Here is a 22765-nt window from a genome sequence, read left to right on the forward strand (position 1 = left end):
GTGCTCTAACAGTAAGATCACCCTTTTCCTGTGTAATCCGGTGATAGATATTATTAATGGTATTTATACTACGGTCATATCCGGAGGCCTCACCTGAGAGCAGGGCTCCATTGTACTGGCCACTACCCAGATGAGACAGGCCTTGCCCCAAAAAACTCACAGCTATAGATAAAGGATGCCGGGGGGGTGGCGGGGTGAGGCACAGAGAAAGCGATTTGCCCAAGGTCACTCAGCAGGTAAGAGGCAGAGCTGGATTCGAATCCAGGTGTCTGGAGTTCTGGTCCAGTATTTTAGCCACTGGACCACACCGCCCAGGCCGATAGATGGGTGGTGTGGGTCCCTCTAGCTACAGAGCCAGCTAAATGACTAGATGGTCTGGGCCGCTCCCATCTATCTAATCCCAGTTGCCAGGCCTCCACGCTGCTGGATTCCAGGTCCTCGTTGCGTTTCTGCTTGGGAATGGCTTTCCCAGAGAGTTGGGGCTTTTCCCGCTGCCTCTGGGCTGGGTTTCTTGGGAGACTTTCCTTTTTTAGAATCCTCCCCCTGGCCGGCTGCAGTCCAGAAGGGCTGGAGGAAGCCAGTGTGCGCTGGGTGGGAGGGGGGTGCGTGTGGCCGTGGAAACACGATTTCTTCCAGAGAACAAAACAAGCTTCCGAAGGAAGGAAGGAAGCAGGTGGAGAGGAGAACAGGGTGCGGGAGAAAACTGAAAATATGCCAGGGAGAGGAAAGGGAAATCCCACCTCTCTCTCCCTCCGCTAACTCACTCTCTCTTTCCCAGCTCTCCGTCTGGCTCCAGCCTTTCTATAGCTCCTTTCCTTTCTCTCAAACCTGCTCTCCTCCTCTGTCCTCTGCTCCCTGCCTTTCTCTGACCTTATGTCTGCCTCTCACCATCTTTTTCTTTCTTTCTTTCTTTCTTTCTTTCTTTCTTTCTTTTTCTTTCTTCCTTTCTCCCACTTTCCCCACCTCTGCCTTTTCCTCTCTGGGTCATATTCTTCTCTGTGTTGCTCCCTGGCTGAGTGCAGGCACCAAGGTCTCCTGGGAGGGCAAAGACAGTCATTCTCCACCTTTGTGGCTCCCCTGTGCCAGTCCTTGCTGGGTTTGGTTTGGGGCTCTGTGCCGTTAAGGGCTGAGCTTCCCAGAGAATCTGGGCAGGGCGCTGAGCCCTTAAAGGCACAACCCCCAAAACTGCACCAGAGGCCAATTTGGCCCATAGCATAGCTTAGAGCAGCGTAAGGCTGTGCCCAATAGCAGGGAAAAGGTGGGGTGAAAGAACACCCCAGCTGCACACCCCTTCCTCCCTCGACACGCCCCCTGCTCTGAGGAGTGGAGGAGGCTGTGCAGAGCTGGCTACACCAACTCCTTACCGGGCTAGGATGCCCTTACTGACTTGTTCCCTCCCATGTTATGGTGTAAGGGGTGCAGTGAGCAAGGGGATCCCACAGCCACTTTAGGGCTCCTTTCCTCCACAATATCAGGCCATATTGACTGGCGGAAATGGGGCATTATGGGGGCTGAGCTCTCTGTTCCTGCCAAGACTGTCCCTGTCCTGTGGATAAACATGAGAGGCTGATTCTTAATGACTCAGTTTCTGTGGCGGAGGGCAGGAAGCGGCGGGAGGCTTTTAGCCACCCCTTTGTATTCTAGGGACCTTCCTGTTGCCTGGTGTAAATTAGAGCAGCCTCGGGGCTGCTGTAACTCACCATCTGCCCTGTGTGTCCTGGGGTGCAGAAAATTGCCATAGCACAGTGCGGTCCAGCTACCCATCCCCACCACCCCAATTCCAGCTGTTCCCATGGATGCTCTGGTATAAGCTCATAAGGCACAAGTATTGTGAGCCCAACCCAGACATGCCACAGGTGAACTACTCGTGGCATTTTCTGCCAGCCCCGCCTGGCACTGACTGGTTGTTTTTTGAGTTAGGAGCTGTGACACCAGCCCTGCGATTGTCTCCCCTGCGAACTGCCATTGGGTGTGACTACACCGCTATCATGGGGTGACTGCAGCTCATTTACACATACCTGGGCTAGCTTTAATCAAGCTGGCGGGGTACCGGAACAGCTAAGCCATGGCAGGCTTGTACAACTCACATTGAAGCCGGTGCTGCCAGAGCTTTGCTGCTCCTGGACCCGAGCTACCTAGATTACAGCTATCAAGGGTATGTCTACACATGCTGCAATCACAGCCTGGGATTGCAGTGTAGACATTCCCTCTGCCCCACTCCTCCACCCACCAGTCAAATTGGGGAGGAAAGAAAGTAGTAATATCTCTCCCAAAAACCTACCCACCTGTGGCACCAAAATGTGATGCTTTTCCCAGTGCCTGATGCCTTTCCCTCTGTACATGTTGGACAGCAGCATCTGAGTAAACACCCCATTGGAATGCATGGGGCCACTCGCCCCCATACTTCTCAGAGCAGTTGTTTCAGGCTCTCTGCAAACTCAGGCAGGATCAGCTTACATTTGTTTCACTTTTTTTTCGCAACCATTCATGCTAGAGACTTACTTTGTTTTTCCAGAAGAAGCTAACATTTGGGAGAATACAAGAGCAGCATCGAAAGAGAAGTATAGGGTCACTGACCTGACCCAATTCCAGCCCTGCCTTGGTCCTGAAGTAGGAAACAACTAACTTACACCTCTCCCCTGCCCCATGCCTGTTACTTCTCAACAGATGAACCATTGTCAGTTGCACCTCCCTGTTTCTCTTCCACCTCCACCCCCACATGCTTGCCATAAATTATGTAGCATTTAAACATAACCCTCTAGCACATCACACAAAACAACAATCCCAAGTCCCACAAAGGAGATTGGCCTAATCAGGCCACTGGGTTCTCCACTAGCTCCCAGCTGTGATCACATTAATAAACCCATCCCGAAACTCCACGGCACCTAGGAACTGCGTTGGAACGCAGAGTTCTTCTGCCTGCCCTTTGTTGTGGCTGTTATTGTGAAACAGCCCCCGGGCTGCGTGTGAAAAGGTGCCCCATTCCATCAGCAGGCAGAGATGCTTTTCTCTTTCTCCTTCAGATAATTGAGGGGTGGAAACTGACACACAACATTAGTCTTGGACTGGATCCTACTCGCTCAGTGAATCAAAAGGTCTTCCCCAAATTCACCCGTAGGCAGCCAAGGTGCATCAGGCTATTTTCTGGCACCTGCCGCGGGATTATAAAACCCATCATGGGTTCCAAGCCCTGGATTTGCCTCCCACAGGCTGAGCCTGCTGAACACGTCCTTGATCATTAGAGATTATTATAATGACAATAATTACCTTGCATTTACTTTAGCAGCACCTTTCATACCAAAGGATCATAATACACGTTACATACTGCATGGAGCGATGCGGCTACCACTGGGGTGGGCCACGGGGATGAGCTGTTGGACAGAGCAGGACAACGCTGCAGAGCCGCTCAGGAAGAAGCACATGTGTGAAGACTAGGGAACCAGGATGGGGTTTGGCTAGGACCCCGGGGTTTGCTCCTGATTGTTGTACCCTGCAAACAGATTTGTGCATGAATCTCATAAGACCCCAACTTGTAGGAAATGTGTAATTGGATCTTTAGTGCTAGAATGGTCCTCTCTGTGTATCCGTCCCTCTTCCCCTGGTATTCCCAGGGTAGCTGTCGTTGTAGTGTTTTAGCACCATTACAGAGGGTGAGCAAACGGCTGTTGGTTGAGAGACAGGGTGTGTATACAACTCTGCCTCTTCTCAGCCCTCTGGGCAGATGAGTGGCTCCATGTTAGCCTCCGCCCTGCTGAATTATTAAATTGTACAAACTCACAGGCCCCGACTCTCCCCTGCCTGGCACTCTGTGTGTGGCCACCTACTCCCAGGCTTAAAACACGGCCATTCTCACCTGCTGCTATCTCATACTCATTGGTGTGAATGACCACGTGGTGTAAAAAAGCTCTGCAGGCTTTTAACTGTGTAAAGGTTGGATCCTCAGCTTGTGTAACTCAGTCAGCCATGCTGATTTCCACCAGCGGGGGATCTGGCCCACATGCATATAAGGAAAGCACTCAGGAGCTGTGGGGTGGGGGGCGGGTACGTTCTACCCACCAGCGAGGGTTATTCACTGGCTGCAGATTGACATGTGCACTTGTTGACGTGCGCCAGGTGCAATGCAGGACTCAAGGTGAGCACAGAAAGGGCTGAGTTCAGATTGCTTCAATAGTGCTTTGTGCCTCTGGCTTATCATCTACGCAGGCAGGTGGTTAACTCCTCCAAGCCCGTAGGGCCAAGGTTCCAAGGTGAAATGCAGTGTCAGGTCTGCTCACCTGTTCTCTAGTTCTTTCGCCCTCCTGCTAGATCCCACCTCCTTGCCAGAGCTAGCAATAGAACCCAGGAGTTCTAACTCTAACTCCCCCTGGCTCTAACACCTAAACCCAACTTCCTTCCCTAAGCTGCAAAGAGAGCCCAGGAGGTCTGACTCTCAGGCCTGTGCTTCAGCCACAAAACCATCCTTCCTTTCCATGCAACTGGCTACCTGGACACAGGTGCCATCTCTTTCTCCTGACGTCCTGCTTCATTCACACATTTCAACAGCTGCCATTTTGGAACTCAGGAGAGGCCATGGGCTCTGCGTGCTACCCTGCAGTAGCAAATGCAGTGAATTTTCATGAGTGGAATGACAAACTGGCTGCTACTAAACCTGGTAATTCCCTGGTTTGGGTTGTTGGCTTTGCTACTGTATGGCTAGATACAGAGATGAGGGTGGTGGTGTGGAGATGGATGGAGAGAAAGAGGGGTATGTGTTTGGAGATAAAAAGATAAGTTTTAGAAGTGGTTGAAATTTTTCAATCAATATTTTTAAATGAAAAAATGGTGTTTTTCCAAGCCCCAAAATGTGTGTTTTTGTTCAGAGTATTCTGATTTTTCAATGTGTTTTTTGTTTTCTTGGTGGTTTTCCCCTTTTCTCCTCCTCCCTCACCTCTGTTCCCTTTTTTCCTCCTCCTCCTCCTCCCCTTCTTCCATTTGGTGGCATAGATTTCCCATCTTTTCCAGTCAGCACCAACAGTCAGACTGGACTGATTTGAGAATGAGGCCTGAAGTGGAAAAAAGAGGCACATTTGTCAGGATAAACATTTGCACCAAATAATCTGATCCACTCTAGCGCTGGGTAAAAACAGGCCCTTTAGAACCTGCAGCAATTAGAAGGGAAGCCATTACCTAGTGGCTGACTAACAAGATTTAAAAGCACCCCCACGACAAAGGCTTTGAAGTGAGTTACTTCAATGAACAGCAGAACTTTGCTAATTACAGCAGCGCCTCGTTAATTTCTCTTGGGATCAAAGGCTGGCTTTAAATGCAATGTATTATTATTATTAGACAGCCAGCTCCGGAGATCCTTGCTCAATCCTTAGTCAGTATTCTCAGTATTACTCACCAGTCTGGCATAACACACTGGTGTAGCGAAGCAAAGTCTGCTCGTTGGATGACTTCTTTGGGATGTTGGTCTAGTGGAGAGAGCTCTGGAGTGGGACTAAGGAGACTGGGTTTTCCAACTCTCCTGTTTCCCTGCTGGGTGATCTTAAGCAAGTCCCTGCCCCTCCCTGTGCCTCAGTTCCCCAGCTGTGAAATGGGAATAATGATACTGGCCTCCTTTGGAAAATGCTTTGAGATCTACGGATGAAAAGCACTCGAGGAGAGCAAAGTGTTGTTATTCTAAGATACTTGTTGGCTGACATTGTCATACTATCAGAGCACCTCACAATCTTTCGTGTATTTAGCCCCACAACAGGGCAGGGCTGTTTCCTCCATTTTACCAATGGGGGAACTGTGGCATGAGAGACTAAGTGATTTGCCCAAGGCCGCACAGGAAGACAGTGGTGAAGCAGGGGGGTCGCACCTGGAGTCCCCTAAGTCCATAGACACCAGTACGGGAAGAGGAGTAAGGACGTATGTACACCCAAAAGTTCTATGGATTATGTTTTTCTACTTTAACTAATCAGGTGGTCTAGCAGATAGAGCCCTGGATGGGGATTTAGGAGCTCTGGGGGTCTGTTCCCTTTTGAATGCCTGAGTCTCCACGGTGAGGTAGCTGTATGCTATCCCAGTATAAGCCCCTTCATACCAATCTAACTGCGTCCACTCCAGTAGCGTGAAAACAGTCCAGCTTCGGTGTGTCAGACCAGACGCTGACAGGTGGCTACAACAAACAATCAGGTGGGAAGCCCAAGGCAACAGCGAATGGCGATCGGCTTACACCAGGTGGGACTGTTTTGCAGGACTCTGCAAGCCGAGTTCACCTCGAGCTCTGGGCTGGGCTGGAAACCTGGCTCCTTACTATGGTGCTTAAATTGGAGCTGAACCTGAACTAAACTCTTGGCCCAACCTCTGGCTCCTCCCCCTTGTTCCGAGCTGGTAAAGTGCATTGAAAGAAGCTGAGAGGATGTTTCACCCTCCTCCTAATATTATTTTGCCATGGCGGCAATAGGCCTGATGTTATTTGATCGGCAAAGGGGAGGGATGGGGGCCACGGGTGTGGTGCACACGAAGTCATGAGTGAATGAGACTGGAGGGTCTCAAAGGCAATCAGTCTCCTTACTCAAATGTGGCCCAGTGTGTGGGAAAGACCAGGAAAGCCTATGCCAGGAAACGTGCTGCCAGGTAACGCTCGGAGGAGACCCAGCGACAGCGCTGGGATTCTTAGGAGGTGCTAGGTAGGAGTTTGCATGGGAGTACAAAGGAATCAGGCAGGAAGAGGTCTCAGGCCTCCTGACCCACCATTGTAACTATTAGATCACACGACCCTTCCCAGAACTAGCAGCAGAACCCAGGAGTCCTGACTCCCAACCCCATTCGACTACACTCCCTTCCCAGAGCTGTGTGACCAGAACCCAGCTGCCTCGAATCAATAGAATCCAGCTCCTTGGTGCTCTAACCACCAGACTACACTGTCTTCCCAGGCCCAGGAGTAGAACCTAGGAGTCCTGATTCCCAGCTCTGACCAATAGACCCCTCTCTTCTGTCAGAGCTGAGGACAGAACCCAGGCGTCCTGACGCTCAGCCCTTCCTGCTCTAACCAATACACATCCTGCCTTCCCTTAGCAAAGAATGAACTACTTAGCTTGTTTGTAGCCCCAGGATTTCGATGTGGGACAGAGAGGACTGGGAGTTCGAGGCATGTGGAGTCACCACCCGGGTTGGTACAAACTCAGTCGGTTACAAAACAGCAATAAAGGTCTATTCTGCGTTACAAAATTAAGCACATCAGGGGGGATCTGGCTACAGCCCAGCAGGGCCAGGACCCAATTAAACCTCAGCTCAGGCTTGCGTGCCAGCAGGCCCTTGATAAAGCCACGTACATTTAGGACAAAGAGGAGAAGTCAGGGGAAGTATTAATGGAGTCAAGCTGTTGTTGAGTGAGGAGCTTTGTATAAAGTCTTGGATCCAGCCCGTTATTAAAACATCCCTTATTCCCACGCAGATCTGGGACGGCGGCAGTTAAACTGCTATGGAATTTTTTTGGGTAGAGGGGAGAATCTAAAGGTAACTGGACACACACACACACACACACACACACACACACACACACACACACACACACACACACACACACACACACACACACACACAGCAGTCCATCCCTCAATGTTCATCTGTCAGCGTCTGCTGGCTGTCTAAGGTGTATGAGTCCGCGTAGCATCTGGAATGCCTTTGTCTGGCCATGTGTGTGTGAGCCACGGATGTATGTTTGCAAGCAACTACATCTGGGCCCCTCATAGCAGCAGCCCAGTGACTCATTAACGGGTTCAAGTCAGGCAAATCTTTCCACCCACTCCTCAGAAACAGACTCAAGGGAGGGAGAGGGACGTGTGAACAAGGCTGTGATTTGAAGTTGTGTTTGGGTATCTGGAACTCAGAGTGTGGTTGTTCTTTGTAGTGTTCACGATCTGATCATGAGAGTTGGTGATTCACTTAAATCCTGGAGTCCCGTGGTTAGGTTAGAATCTCAGCTTTCATTTTAAAAAAAGGAAGTTCCTAGGCCTTGCAACTGCGGAGAAAATCCAGAGCATGTGACCCAAGTGCCCACCCAAATACCTCAGAAACCAGAATGCAAAGAAACCCATGTTTTTCTAAAAGATCTCTCCATTTTTGTAGGTTTGACTCTTGATTTTTGCACTCTCAGGATTGGCCATACTGCATTTGAATATTAATTGTACAAATTCAGTAGGGGTGTGTGTGTGAGAGAGGGAGTGATCCATACTCTGGCTATGAATGTTGCTTGCATGTAAATATTTGAGACTGTGGTGGGGTTTTCATTTGAATACTAGTTGCACAATTGTAATAGCTGTGTGTGTGTGATGTGTGGTCACATACAGACATTAACACATCACCATCTCATGGTTGTGCATGTGTGGGGTTTGCTGGAGCCTTATTAGTGGTTGTGTACAAATATTTGCAGAGTGGGGGAGTGTTTGTGTGTGTTCTTTGTGCCTCTTCTCCTTTGTTGTACAGCCTGGCTTAGTACTCTGTGGCTGAGCATGAAGCTTGAGTGTGCGTTGTGGTTGGATATTGGGATGTTGTTTGCGGTCGTATGTGAATGTGCATTGAGACAAAGAGAATGTTCATTTGAATGTGTGTTGTGGATAATTGTGTATGTGGCTGTGGGCGTAAGTGCATGTGTTGTGTTGTTGTTGTGTTAATATTAAAATAGTAACAGCTAGCTCCTCAACAGATCACAAAGTGCTTTATAAAGGGGGGGGGTAGTATTGTTATCCCCATTTCACAGATGGGAAATCTGAGGCACAGAGCTAGGCAGTAACATAGCCAAGGTCACCCAGACCGAGGAATGGACTCCAGGTCTCCTAAGTCATAAGCTAGTGCTCTACCCACTAGGTAGCACTGTGAATGCTGTGTGTGTTTGAGCGAGTATTACCTGTAATGGTATGATTTGTGTTTGCGTAGGCTCCAGGTTGTGATTCAGGGGGAGGTGTGTGTATGAATATTGTGCGTTGATCACACTCAGTATGTCGTACAGTTTGTGGGTGGATGTGAACACTTCCTCATATTGGCACATCATTTGTGCCTGTATCTAGAAGTAGCTGTGGTTAGTGTGAATGTTACTGGCTGGATTTGGGGCTGGGCATGGTGGTGTGATATTTTCAGTGGTGTTTATGCGTGTGTTTGTGCTGCCTGGGGTAGTAGTGAACATGCTCACAAGTGCCTGCAGGGGGGAAGGCATGCGTTTGTGTGAACGGACAACCAGAGTAGGATTGTGGGCCTGTCTGCTGGAACGTGAAAGTAGGGTGACCAGGTGTCTCAATTTCATAGAGACAGTCCTGATTTTGGGGTCTTTTTCTTATATAGGCGCCTATTACCCCCCATCCCTTGTCCTAATTTTTCACACTTGCTGTCTGGTCACCCTAGGTGCAAGGGGGCTGATACCATTCTTATGGACACAAGTTTTACACCGGCAACATTCCACTGACTTCACTGGAGTCGCTTCTGATTTACACCAGCGGAACCCCACTGACTTCAGTGGAGTCACTCCTGATTTACACCAGGGCATGAGCAAATGGAGAGCAAACAGAGCTGTGATCTCCTTTCCTTGGCTCCTTAGCTGCCCACATCCCATAATAGTCAAAACAATCATTCCCGCTGCACGGCGCGCGCCCCCCCCTACACACACTGCGCGAGTGAGTCAGGCCAGTGGAATGCGTCCCGTCTGGGCGTGTGGGTGTGCTGAGTGCAGGGCCAGCTCGGAGGACCCTGCTGTCTGCTTAACAGTAATTACCTAGAAAGGACATTTCTGCCTTGGGATTTTGCTGAGAGTGGGGCCGCTTGCCAGCCACCTCGGGGGCCCTCTCTCTGGATGAAGGCGCAGAGGCAGGCTGAAGGGAGCGGCTGGGGGCGGGGGGAGAACTTATTCTCAGCCAGCACCTTGGCTGGACTCTGTTTCACAGTTTTTGTTACAGCTGGGAGCAGCTGGGCAGAGTGTGAAGCTGAGGAGGGGGAGGGTCGGAGTTAGAGCGAAGGAGGTGCAAGACCAAAGGCTTTGGGGGAACTATGGCTCCGTGTGCCAAGTTTGCAAGCTGAGCAGAAGCAGTGGTGTCTAGTGGATAGGGCAGCAGGTTGGGCGTCAGGATGCTGGGGTTCCATTCCCAGCTCTGCCGCTGACCTTTGGGCCAGTCATAGCCGCATTCTGTGCCTCACTTTCCTCTCCTACCCATTCTTTGTCTGTCTTGTCCATTTCGGGCTTAGAAACGCTTTGCGACAGGGACAATCTTCAATGTGTATGTGCAAAAGCCAACGTGCTGGGGCTTGAAATCGTTCCCTAGAATATACCTGTTCCCGAATCCATATAGTCCTGTCCTGGGACCTCCACCCGCGAGTGCCATGGGGTCCCTGGCTCTCTCTTCCCCAGGCCCTGGGCTACATGAACACCTAAGATCTCAGCCCCATAGTCCCTCTTGGGCTGGACAAGGGCTCCTGGCCAGGAGAAACGCACAGAGCACACTCCTCATCCCTGATTTGACTGAGACCCCAACCATCTTGGTAGGGTGCAGGCCACCAGGAAGCTGTCATCCAGGGACAAAGGGCCCATAGCAAGAACTCCTGAAAGCAGCCAACACCCCTCCCTGCTCAACCTTCTTGCATGCCACATGTGGCCATAGTTACCTACACCTCCTTCCTAGGGCCCTTCTGTTTTACTAGCAGAAATTGAAGAGACCAGAGGTTGTAAATGCTCCAATCCCCCCTTTCAGCTTCCTCTCTTTTCCTGAGAAAGGTCTGGCTCCCTTCCCCACCTCCCTGATTAACCCTTGTCTTGCCCTCATCACAGCACAAGCAGCTGTTTCCCCAGCACGCCGGAGGTCCCGGATGCGGCCGACTCATTAATTTTTATTGCCCCCAAAGAACAGCAGCAGCTGCATCTCTTTAAACCCGCCAGCCCCTCATTCTATCAGTACAAATAAGAATGAAGCCAGGTAAATTATTTACCAGGGTTCTGAATTTCCTCAAGGCCTGATCCTGGGTAGCAGTGGCCTGGAAAGGTCTTTGGGGGTCCTGATGGATAATCAGCAGGAGGGAGGTTATGTTCCCTTGGCACTGGTGTGACCGCTGCTGGCATAGTGTCCAGTTCTGGTGTCCAAAATTCAAAGAGGATGTGGATCAACTGGAGAGGGCTCAGAGAAGAGCCACGAGAATGATTACAAGGACTAGAAGCTGACTTTATTTTTTTTAAATGAAAGCCGAGATTCTAAGTCATCACCTGGCTCCAGCAGCTGGGGCTTTGAGAAACACTGCCTACTGTGACAGCTGGCAGGGCTGCTCTGAGTTTCTAGGTGATCATCAGATTTACAGGGCAAGTTGGCTTTCCCTAGGGCATTGATGCCTAGCAGTTAGAGCAATGGACTGGCATCAGGAGGGCTGACTCTGAGTGTAGTATTACCCCATTTTATGGCTGCCCTCTGGGCTGCCAGCAGGGACTGAACTGGAGACTTGCAGGGCTAAAAGCTTGAGCTGGAGAGGTGACACGCTGCAGCTAGGGCTGTGATGCACTCATCTCTTCTGCGGATTGGCACGAGGGTGCCCTGTCACACACACTCATCAGTGGGTCACACTGGGGTGGTGGAGTGATATGCTATAGACAGTGGCATGTGTCTGTGTCTACCCAGTGTGAGGGACTGGCACACCGGAGCTGCCAGACTAGATCAGAGCCCCATGGCCCATCTACTCTGATAGGCCGTGTCTGACAGTGGCCGGCACACCATGCGTCAGAGGAAAGTGCAGAAAACACCGAAAAAAGCAGGTGGGAAAACTGTTCCTTCATCTCATGGGTTAGAGCAGGGGGTTCTCCTTCATCTCGTGGGTTAGAGCAGGGGTTCTCCTTCATCTCATGGGTTAGAGCAGGGAGTTCAAAGTGGATTAAGGGATTTGGATTACTGGTTCCCATTAAAATGAATGGAAACAAAGTGTCCAAATAGCATAGTGTGATCTGAGTGTAACCAATGCCTGCCTGAGTCTACAGAGAACCTGAAACCATAGCCCCATAGGCCTAAAAATCAATCAGATTCAATGACACCAGCTCAGAAAGGTTTCCTGCAAACTCTGGTGCTGTCCAGAGCTCAACCCTTGGCTTTCCCTGTGACAGCAACCCCCACCCCGCATTCTGTGGCCCCACAGCCCTTAGGTTGCCAGCAGGTGAAGGTGAATAGGACAGTTCCCATATCTCGGAGCCAGTATCACAGGCTCAGGCAGGCATTGCGTCCCCTCAGTTTGCATTATCCAGCTTTCCTTTGCATCCAGGAAGGCTAGAAATACACGGGCATTTTGTAGTGAAAACTGAGATTCTGATCTCACCGTGCAACTCCAGGTGCCGGGGCCCTGGGCCTGGGCCTTAGCTCTCTATCCAGTCCTGGGGCTGTCTGACTCCTGGGGCCCTGCGTGAAAGACATGAGGGATTTTAAATATATACGTATTGAATACAGAAATAGCTCCGTTAGCTCCTGGCCCCCTCCTGCCACGCCTGTGTCTGCAGCGACTATATCGCCCTCACATTCAGAATCCATTTAGAACAGGGACAGTGACACCATTTGGTGCTTTAATAAATCAGTCACGTGACACCCTGAAACGCCGCGAAATGCCAGGATAACTGCGGGACTGTCCCTCTCTTCCGGCTCCCTCTGTAATCACTTAGTGCCCTGAACCCCCTAGTTTCCTTTTCACCCTACCCTGTACCTCTAAAGGCAAATGTATCTTCTTATTAATCAAATGGACCGGGACCCTAGTGGGCTGGGCAGTGTACGTTATATATTAGGTGTATTGTGGGAGCACCAAGGAGCCTTAGTCATGGACCAGGACCCTGTTGTGGGGGGTGCCATACAAACACAACATCTAAGGAAGGAACGGTGGCTTGTGGTGTTGGTACAGGACTGGAGGACAGGGTGCCTGAGTTCTATCCATGGCTCTGCCCCCAACTTGCTTTGTGACCTTGGTAAGTCACATCCCCTCTCTCTGCCTCAGTTTCCCCATATGGCCTCCCTGCTTCCTAGTGGCACCTGGAGGCCCCATGTGAGATCCGGGCCCATAATGTATCATGTACTGCCCAGACTGAGATTAGGGCCCTGTAGTGCTTGGCACTGCACAGACACATAGGGAGAGACAGTTGCAGCCCCAGACTAACTAGACAGGAGTCAGACAAATGAGGGATCCTCCACCTCCTTTTGTAGATTGGGGGACTGAGGCCCAGAGAGACAAAGTGACAGACCCAAGGTCACTCAGGAAGACAGTGGCAGACCCAGGGCTAGAAGCTATATTGACTAGGTCCTAGTCCAGTGCCCTGTAACCACAAGGCTATCCTCCTGCTCAGCCGCATTGCTTTTTCTGGAGCACTTCAAAATCCCAGAATGGTAGATGCCCTCCAAGTTCCTACTGAAGCAGATGGCAAAACTCCTCTTGACCCTGGTAGTGCAGGGGAGAATGCTAAGGGCCAAGGATTTGCCCTTTCCACCAACTCCCCTCTGAAGAGCTCCATACCCTTTGTAATCATTAATAAATTCAGCCTCACCATCTCCTTGCCTCCCCGTGAGAGATAGGTCAAGTTCTCTCCGATTTTACACTGTGGGGGAAACTGAGGCAGAGGGAGGGGAAGGGACTCGCCCAAGGTCACCCATGGAGTCAATCTCAGGACCAGGAATAGATGCCAGGCCTCGTGACTGGCTGTCTCCTGCACATTAGCCACTAGACGAGTCTCTGGAGAGATTAGATAGATAGACAGGCGGACGTCCTCCTAAGTATTCATTTGGCTGCCAGGCTGGAAGGATGCCAGCGTTTTAAGAGTTAATATAGCACAGGCAGGGTCCCCAGTGACTGCTCTGAAATACCGGCAAGAGCGCTCGTGGGAGAGTATTTACATTAATTAATGTAGCCTGGCTGGTCCCCTGGGGAGGCTGGAAGTATTAGCACCCATCTGTTATTGACAGGGAAACTGAGGCACAAAAAGTAACGTGACCTTCCCAAAGATGAGCCAGTGGCAGAGCTGGGAACAGAACAGAGATCTCCTGCAGTTCCTTGCACTATTTTTTTTTTTTTTTTTTTTTTTTTTTTAGCATATTCCCCTTCGAGAGCTCTGGGTAGAGAACAGGAGCACTGACTCCTATTCCCTCAATCTCTGCTGTGGACCACACACTGCCCAAGAGTTCAGAACAGAGCCCAGGAGTCCTGCCCCTCATTCTCCTGCTCTCCACACTGGACCACACTTCTTCCCAGATTCTAGAATAAGATGCAGGAGTCCTGACTCCCAGTCCCTTCTTCTCTGACCTCTAGACCTCCTGGAGCTGGGCACAGAACCCAGGAGTCCTAGCCCTTCGTGCTGGAATCTATCGTTCGAACGAGTGATCCACGTGGTTAGACTGGAAGTGAAGCCCATTCCACCCAGGAAGATCAAACGCAAAAAATAAACCTTCCACAGAAGAAAAAAACAACAGTCCATGAGACTTCAGTTTATAGCAACCCTGTATTTATAGAGAGGCAGGAGGAGTGGGGCAGACAGGGCTTTTAAATTAAACCTTAATGGAGGTCTGCACAGCACTTGAAAAGGGGATTTTAAACTCATAATCAGGCCCTGGTTGCTGAAATATCTTGGAGAGCCGCTGCTGCTGGGGCTAAATCCAGCCAGCGTCCTCAGACCGGCGACAGTGCCAGAGCGATTAAAGCTCCTTTTCACCACCGGCCTGCAATGAAGTTGTTTACGGGAAGGGGAGTGCCAGGGGAGTGAGGCAGTTGCTCTGGAAAATCTGTGTCTGCAGTAGAAACTGCCAGTGTGTGCACATACGTGTGGGATGCATGTTCAGCACATGTCTGCCTTGTGTTACGGGCAAGTCGACTGGATCATGGTCAGAGATCCCTTTGCCCTCTTCGCGGATTGGGGCGAGCTTTGCAGTCACTGGTCAACTACAAGCCCCCCCCGCGCTGCACCCTCCCCCCACTGCATGGAGGTGGAGGAATGTCACCACCGCCTTCCCCCAGCCCTGACCACCATTTTACGGAAGAAGAAATTGAGGCACAGAGCGGGGAAGAAGCTTGTCCCCCAGGACATAGTGAGTGAGTGGCACAGCTGCCGGTGGAATGTGGGATCTAGGTCCTCAGCTGGTGCAAATGGGCCTCGTGCAGTTGGCTTTAATGGAGGTATGCTGACTTCCATCTGGCCCCAGCTCTCCTGTCCTGTGCTTTCAATCCCAGGCAACACTTCCTGCTAGAGACAAGAAGGAAACCCAGGACTGCTGGCTTTTATCCCTGCTCCACTAGCCAGCCATCAGCATTCCTTCCCGAAACTGGGACTGCATCCTAAGTCTCCTCACTGTCTGCTCTAACCACTAGAACCCGTTCCCCTCCCACAGCCAGGAATGGAACCTAGGAGTCAGGGCTCTCTGCACCCCCCTGCCCCACGCTATCAGTACACCCCACTTACTGCCCAGAGTGATGACTAGAACCCAGGAGTCCTGACTCCCAGCTGCACCTTCTCGAACCACCTTGTGTACCACTGCCTCTGAGGCCTTTTCAGCTGCCTCTTGACTAGTATCTTCCAGTTGTTTAGTGTGTTTCAGCTTGAACGATGCTGATCCGTAGGTAAACCCCTGTAGTGAAGCCACCTATGATCTGGATGGTCAACAACCAAACAGCATAGAGCTGTGTCCCACCCTAGAGGTGCCTATGTTTCCGTGGCAAAGCAAAGTGATCACTAGCGCTTTGGGGGTTCCTTTAGAATCAAAGGAGCCAGAACCACGTACGAACATTGTCAAAAGCATTATGTGCCCAGATACCAGAGTGATGATAAAATCACCTGGCGAGACACTGTAACTTGGCTGAAGGTGGCAGTATGAGCTGGGCAACTTGCTTGTTATCCTGATTCAACGTGTGAACTTGGGAAGAACGACCGCCTCGGTTCGTGCCTCAGTTTCCCCATCTTTCCAACAGAGTTCATAATCCCAGTGCTTGTGAGAGCTTTGGATAGAAACACACAGAAAGCTGTTCAGCTGTAAATTTGCCCCCAAAGTACTAGTATTTCTGCTTTCTGGCCATTTCTCACCCAGATTGTCACACAAGGATAATCACTGACAGATTCTCAGTGTGAGTATTTTAAATTAAAACTCCGCTCTGCTGTAGCTCTGTGTGCATTTGTTTGTGTGTGTGTGTGTGAGAGAGAGAATGCAGCATCTGTGTATTTGAATGCGGCATGTCTGTGTGTGCATGCAGCTATATGTATGTGTGTTTGAATAGTGTTTTGAAGCAACATTTGTGTGCGTTTGCATACAGCATGTGCGTGTAACGATTTGAATTCAATGTGTGTGTGTGTGTGTATGAATGTTCTTTGTGTGTATCTGAATACGGCGTGTGTACATTTAAAATTAGTAACTGGAAAAAAAAAGTCTGTCCTAACTGATACCAAATGTCTGAGCTGAGCAGTTGGAGGCACTTGAGAGAATGTGGTTTGCCTGCTTTAGCTTTTCCAAAGGACTAATTTTATTTTTACCTCCAGCTTTCATCATCTGGGCGCCAACAGGAAGTGAGCATTCTGGAGCAATCCAGATGTTATGGGCCAGGCGATGGGGAATGGACACAGCTGGACGGGCTGCCACAGTCTGTGATTGTCCAGGTAGAGTCCTGAGGAGAAGAAAGGAAAGGGGAAAAAAGCGAAAAACCCAACCCGGCCCTATATCCTGGCTATGCTGCCTGGGTTTATTTTTAAACACTAAGGTCACATTTCTCCTGAGCTTCGTGGGTTTGGGCAGAAACATCATTTGCCTTCATTGTGGGTCTGGGAGGAATTTGGAGTGTGGAACATGACAACATGGTGCAGGGATACCAAACAAAAGCAAAACGAAGGAAGAGGCCCATGCACCATCATCCAGCGGAGGAGTGAGTCACTAGCATGTGAAACGCTCCTACACACACTCGCCAATCATCTGCGCTACAAAGACCCCACCCAGAACCCGCGGTTATACAGCAGGGTTTGTAGATGGCTGGGAAGTTCTGTATGTGGGACAGGGCCTGGGTCGTCGTCTCTCTGCCCCTTGAGCAGTTGTTTGCACCAGTGCGTATGAATTCATTGCTGTGAATCCGTGCGACGAGTGAGGGTGGCTGCACGTTATCAATGAGGGGTATTATGGTAGTGCCTATGAGCGTCGTCATGGACCAGGACTGACGCGCTAGGCACTGTACAATACAGACCAAAAGGAGTATTAAAAGGACGGTGAGATACAGAAAGTGAAAAGGGCATGAGAGAAAAGTGTGGGCGAGTGTGTGGCACGAGAGAGTGCGGTGGAGAGGGAGTGTGGGACAGAGGGGGTAGCACACTGGAGGGAGTGTGCGTGAGAGCCAGTGCTGGTCCCCACGCTGGGATGCACAAGGCATATTGTTTCTATCCTGCTATTGTTTAGCTTCATTCTGAGCACGGAGGAAATTTAAAACCTCACAATAATTGTATTTAGGAACTTCCAAGGTCTCCATGGTGACCTGCTGTGACGCCAGCCAGTACCGAGGTGGTGAGGTTGCAATATTCAGCCAGAGCACAGCACACAGCACGAGCCATTGGTTAACCCCTCCTGAGCCAGCTGGAAAGGACTGGCAAATATGGGCATTTGTTTCTTGTAGGAACCATAGGGCGGACAGATACTCTGGGAATAAGTACCCTTTCTCAGTGAGAGAGAGAGAGAGAGGTGTGCATGGGGGAGGGAAGGGAGGGGAGGGGAGAATGGGTGGATAGATAGAATTTTAACAGTGAGGGTAATTCACCCCTGGAACAATTTACCAAGGGTTGTGGTGGCTTTTCCCTCACTGGCCATTTTAAAAGTAAAATTGGATGTTTTCTTCTAAAAGCTTCTGCTTTAGGAATTTGTGGAGGGCTGTTCTCTGGCCCATGTTACACAGGAGGTCAGATTAGATTATCACAGAGGTCCCTTCTGGTGTTGGAATCTATGGAAAGAAAGAAAGAGTAGGTAGGTAGACACTCTTCTACTTCACTCACTGTCCAAAGTGCTACTTGAAAAGAAGTGAAACAATTATTCCCCATAGGCAAAAAGATTTTTAAAAGACAGCGAAACCCTCTGCTGTACCTCCATGGGGCGGCGTTTGTTTCAGCAGCATTGGCGTGGGTTACTCCTTGGCTGCGCGGCTACCAAGGAAATCTCAGGGTGCTGCAGAGAGCAATGTGGGCAAGGCGTTCTGTCCCCTAAGTCAGCGCTGAGCTCCATGCCCCAGCATGGTGCCGGGGGGCGCTGCGCTGCAGGGAGCAGGGGGGTGGTTCAGTAGGGGGTGCTCTCCCCTGGCAGTCGGTGCTGACCCCAATGTGATGTGGGGGGGGGGTGCAGTGCTGCAGGGACTGGTGTGGGTAACTCAAGCAGAGGTGCTCTTCTCCAAGTCAGTATTAAAGCCAGTGCATCAGGACTCACCATGAATCAGTGCCTGTGAGCGCTCCCCAGCCGAGGACCCAGGCCATGGCCCGACTAACCAATTCCCCTTGGGGCTGAGTGACCGAGACACCCACATGGCATGGCCAGACTGCAGCACCCACCCCAGTCACGCTGACTCACTAGAATCACGTGAGGCTGAAGCAAGATGTGTCAGCTCTGGCCAGAGCCAGCGGGGAGTGGCATCTCTGAGAGGTGACACTTCACCTGCTGGGCCAGGGCCTCTGCTGGTCAAAACTGGCAGAGCTCCATTGACTTCCACAGACTCATGTTAAATTATGCCAGCTGGGGATTGGGCCCCGTTGACTGTGGCTGATTTAGACCTGCTGGGGATCTGACTTATTCTCTCAGCACCTCCCAGCACCAAATGGGGGGGTATTTGGAGCCTCCTAGCTGCCTCTGTGGAGGCGATTCAGGACTCTTGGGTTCGATTCCCAGCTCTGGGAGGAGAATGTTGTCTCGTAGTTGGAGCAGAGGACAAATGGGCTCTCTGCCCCTCTCTGGTGGTTACAGCAGGAGGGGACCGTGGGTCAGGATTCCTCAGTTGCATTCCCAGCTCAGAGACACAGCATGGTCTGGTAGCTGGAGCAGGAGGCTTGGAGGCAGGACTCAACTTGGGCACTGCCTTCACCATGTGACCTTGAGCTATTCCTTTTTCTCGCCGTGCCTCAGTTTCCCCCTTTATACAACGAGTCTAATAACTTTTCCCTCAGAGGAGATGGGAGGGGTATCAAGGCACAGTTAACCAATGTCTGAAGTATTTTCAGCTCTCTGGATTCTACGTCTGTGTGTGTGACTAGCATTTCTGGGCTCTTGGTTACTTTGTGTCTGGGACTCCGGGAAAGACACTTGCAGGATGAACAACACGGGGATACCCACCGTCAATAAAACGGCCTGTTGCTATGGCAGAAAAAAAACAGTTGGGGGCGGGGGTGTCGAAGGCTGCTCAAATTACAGAGATTTGCATTGAGAGAGAAAAAAGTCTCAGCTTCAGCCCCCATGGGCAACCTGCACTGAATTAAGTGTTATATTATAGGCCTTGCATAGCTGGAATAACCACAGTGACGTCCTGCGGCTTTGCCGACTTCCGAAGTTAAACACTGTTTAATGTCTGTATGTAGCGTTGCTATGGAGATAATAGCCTGGTGTGTGTGTGCGCGGCCCGGCTTATCACAGGAAAGCAAATCTGGCCTCGACCAGAGTCTGACGCAAGTCAGAGATGGTCTGTTACCTATGGGCTGACAAAAGCAGAGGGGAATTCCTGGGTTTTCCCTAATCTTCTGCTAGGGAAGGCATAGGCAGACAACGGAGTGGACGGCTGTACTGGCAACAGAGTGTTGTACCACAACGCAGCAAGCAAACACCCCACTGGTTGAAGAGCACATGGCTGCCTCAGTTAGGCATGTCTCATTCAGCCTGTGCAGCTGGGATCATGTGGCTTTGGAGACAATGGGAGAGATTCTGATCCCAAACCCTGTATTTCCTGGCCCGACGGACAGCAGAGCTGAGAAAAGAAGCCGCACAGCCCCTTCTCTCTTCACCTGTGTTGGGAGTAACCTGGCTTCTGAGCAAGTGTGGAAATCCAGGGTAGCTCTAACAATATGAGGGGAATTGTCTAGCGCCAGGTCTCCTTTGCAGATGATTTGTGCCCCGTTCAGGAATTTGATTTGTCTTGAGAGTAATTTTAAAATGAATTGCTTACAAAATCAGACATAAAAATACAAAAGTGTCACAGCCCCACTGTTACTGAACAATTGCTTGCTTGGTCATTTTTATCACATAATTATCAGATGAATCCATTGGAGTGTCAGTATTACACTGACATTTCAGTGGGATACTGAGCCGTTTTTCACTTGTGAGCCTCATCTAAATACCAGGCCCTACTGCTCGGGGCTGAAGCATGTAACTTGCCTGCGTGGGGGGCTCCTAAGGCATGGGCCCCCAGGCAACTGCCCTGCTTGCCACCTCCTCAGGCCAGCTCTGCATTTGCAACCCCCCTAAAGCAGTCCTGGGCCCACCCTCGGGGCTGCAAGCCCCAAGTCGAGAAACACTGATTGAGTTGAGACCCCTTGGAAGACCTGAGTGCCCCCTGGGGTACATGTACCCAGTTGGGAACCACGGCTCTATCTCCTAGTGAAGTCGCGCCTCTATTGTTTTTAACCTCCACATAGCAAGTCATGGTCAGAACCCCAAATGGGGGGATACAGGTGTGACCTCTCCGCCTTACCTGCATTAGGGCCTTATGCTGAGATCACCCGGGGGCCAGTTCCACCAATTTCAATGGAGCGCCACACCCAAACAGACTCCCGCCCACAGGATCGCGACCCACATCCATTCCTCACCTAGCAGCAAAGGGCTGCTGGCTCAGATTTCCGCTTGATAAATTCACAAATGGGATTATTGGAAGGAGTGGCCTGCAATTGCTTGGACTGGGCTTGGTGACCCAGGAGGTCCCTGCTAGTCCTGTGTTCCTGTGCCCGGAATTAACTGTGTAGCCTTGTTCTTCCCAGTGTCTGTATAAGTGTGGTCAGTTCAGCAGGGGTGTGATTATTACCAGTATAGCTCCACCAGTACCCCTAGCGTGGGTGCTGTTATATCAGAATAGAAGTGCCTAATACAGGATAGCCTGGTCCTCTTCCCTACCTGTATCAGCACCTTTATACTGGCGCAGGCGATTGTAGCGCTGCACTAAAACACTGCAGCTTCAGCGTGGTGAATCCTAATCCTACCCTGTTTGTCATGGGAATCTGCCCCTTTCTGTGCCTCAGTTTCCTCACCTGTATTAACCTGACGTTAACTGCCCACTCTGGTATGAAAGGGCTTGGGGGAGGGAGAACTTCCCCACCCCGAAACAAGCCACTTGTTTCATGGGCTGACAATAGGTTATTCCTGCTTCGCCCAAATCTTTCAACTGCCCTAAGTCCTTGTGAATAACAAAGGACTTTTTGGAAAACTAGGGAGTTAATTCCATTCTGCCCCCTAAATCCTGACACCCCCCCTCTTCCCCAGCTTTCATGGGCTACAGGATTCTCCTTCACTTCCTGTCCTTAAATCAAGGGACATCTCATGTCATCATTTACACTAGGGTAAAACACAGCCACGCTCATCTGGGAGCATCTGATGTCCCTAACCCCCCTGTATATCCAGGACCCCCAAATTCCCATTCTTTCCTCACCCCAAACCCCTCTTCTTCCTGAGCACCCACCCTCATCTGAATATCCAGCCCTCTGACCCACATCTCCCTCCTGAGCCCCCCAACCTCCTCTGTATATCAACCCACCCCATCATCTCTCCGAGCCCTGCAACCCTGTCTGTATATCAGCCCCCCCGAGACCCACCTTCTCCCTGAGCCCCCCCAAGACCCACCTTCTCCCTGAGCCCCCAACTTCCTCTGTATATCAGCCCCCCCTGAGATCCAACTTCTCCCCGAGCCCCCCAACCCCCACTGTATATCACCCCCCGAGACCCACGTTCTCCTTGAGCCCCTCCAGACCCACCTTCTCCCCAAGCCCCCTCTGTATATCACCCCCCGAGACCCACCTTCTCCCCGTACCCCCAACCCCCTCTGTATATCAACCCATCCTGAAACCCACCTTCTCCCCAAGCCCCCCCAAGACCCACTGTATATCACCCCCCCAGATCCACCTTCTCCCCGAGCCCCCCCAAGACCCACCTTCTCCCCGAGCCCCATGTCCCCCCCGAACCCCTCTGTATCTCAGCCCCCGCGCGCCCCATTTCCCCAGTTTGTATGGCCCGTTGCCGGGTTACCCGGGGCGGGGCAGGGGCCGGGCCGCGTCTCCGAGCCGCCTGTCCCGGGGCGCCTGAGCTCCGGGAAAGGGGCCGGGCTCGGGGCGGGGCGGGCAGCGAGATGCCCGGGGCGCTGCCGGCTGCCGGGCTGGGCCGAACTCCTCCTAATAGCCCGGCAGGTGCGGCCGGGCTCTGGAGCGCGGGGCTAGAACAGGGCGGGATCTAGAACAAGAGTTGCTGCTCGGCCACCCGAGCGGTCTAGAGCAATGGCTGCTGTGGCCCAGTCTGAGACTGGAGAGTCTAGTACAGGGCGGAGCCTAGAACAGCCCACCAAACTAGGACCTGGGCCCAGAGAGGTCTCGAACTTGGGTTCTAGAAGAGCTAGTGAGTCTAGAACAGCCTCTGCTCTGCTCCCTTAGCACTGGGGTGACCAGATGAGAGGAAGAAAATATCGGGACACACGGGGAGCCGGGGGGGGGGGCGGTGTCTGCCAGCAGAGCAAAAACAAAAAAAGCGAGTGCTGCCAGCAGAGCGAAATATCGGGACAAATTGCGTCCCAACGTCTGGTCACCCTGTTTAGAGCAGAAGGACATAGTTAAGGGGGGATC

The 22765-nt window shown here is 51.3% G+C and overlaps 1 long non-coding RNA gene across 2 annotated transcripts; it reads right to left on the reverse strand.

Moving 5' to 3' along the window:
• Nucleotides 1-10831: 10831 nt before the first annotated feature.
• Nucleotides 10832-22230, reverse strand: LOC127035384 (uncharacterized). Of its 2 annotated transcripts, none has more exons than XR_007769780.1 (5): nt 22179-22230; nt 17753-17916; nt 16475-16605; nt 12304-12383; nt 10832-11126 (listed from the first exon to the last, which is right to left on the reverse strand). It is a non-coding gene; the product is annotated as an uncharacterized LOC127035384 (long non-coding RNA). The 2 variants fall into 2 exon arrangements; XR_007769779.1 differs by lacking the exon at nt 22179-22230 and adding an exon at nt 20753-21085.
• Between the last annotated feature and the right edge of the window lie 535 nt (nt 22231-22765).

Source organism: Gopherus flavomarginatus, chromosome 16 (genome assembly GCF_025201925.1).
Source record: "Gopherus flavomarginatus isolate rGopFla2 chromosome 16, rGopFla2.mat.asm, whole genome shotgun sequence".
Taxonomy (NCBI): domain Eukaryota; kingdom Metazoa; phylum Chordata; order Testudines; family Testudinidae; genus Gopherus; species Gopherus flavomarginatus.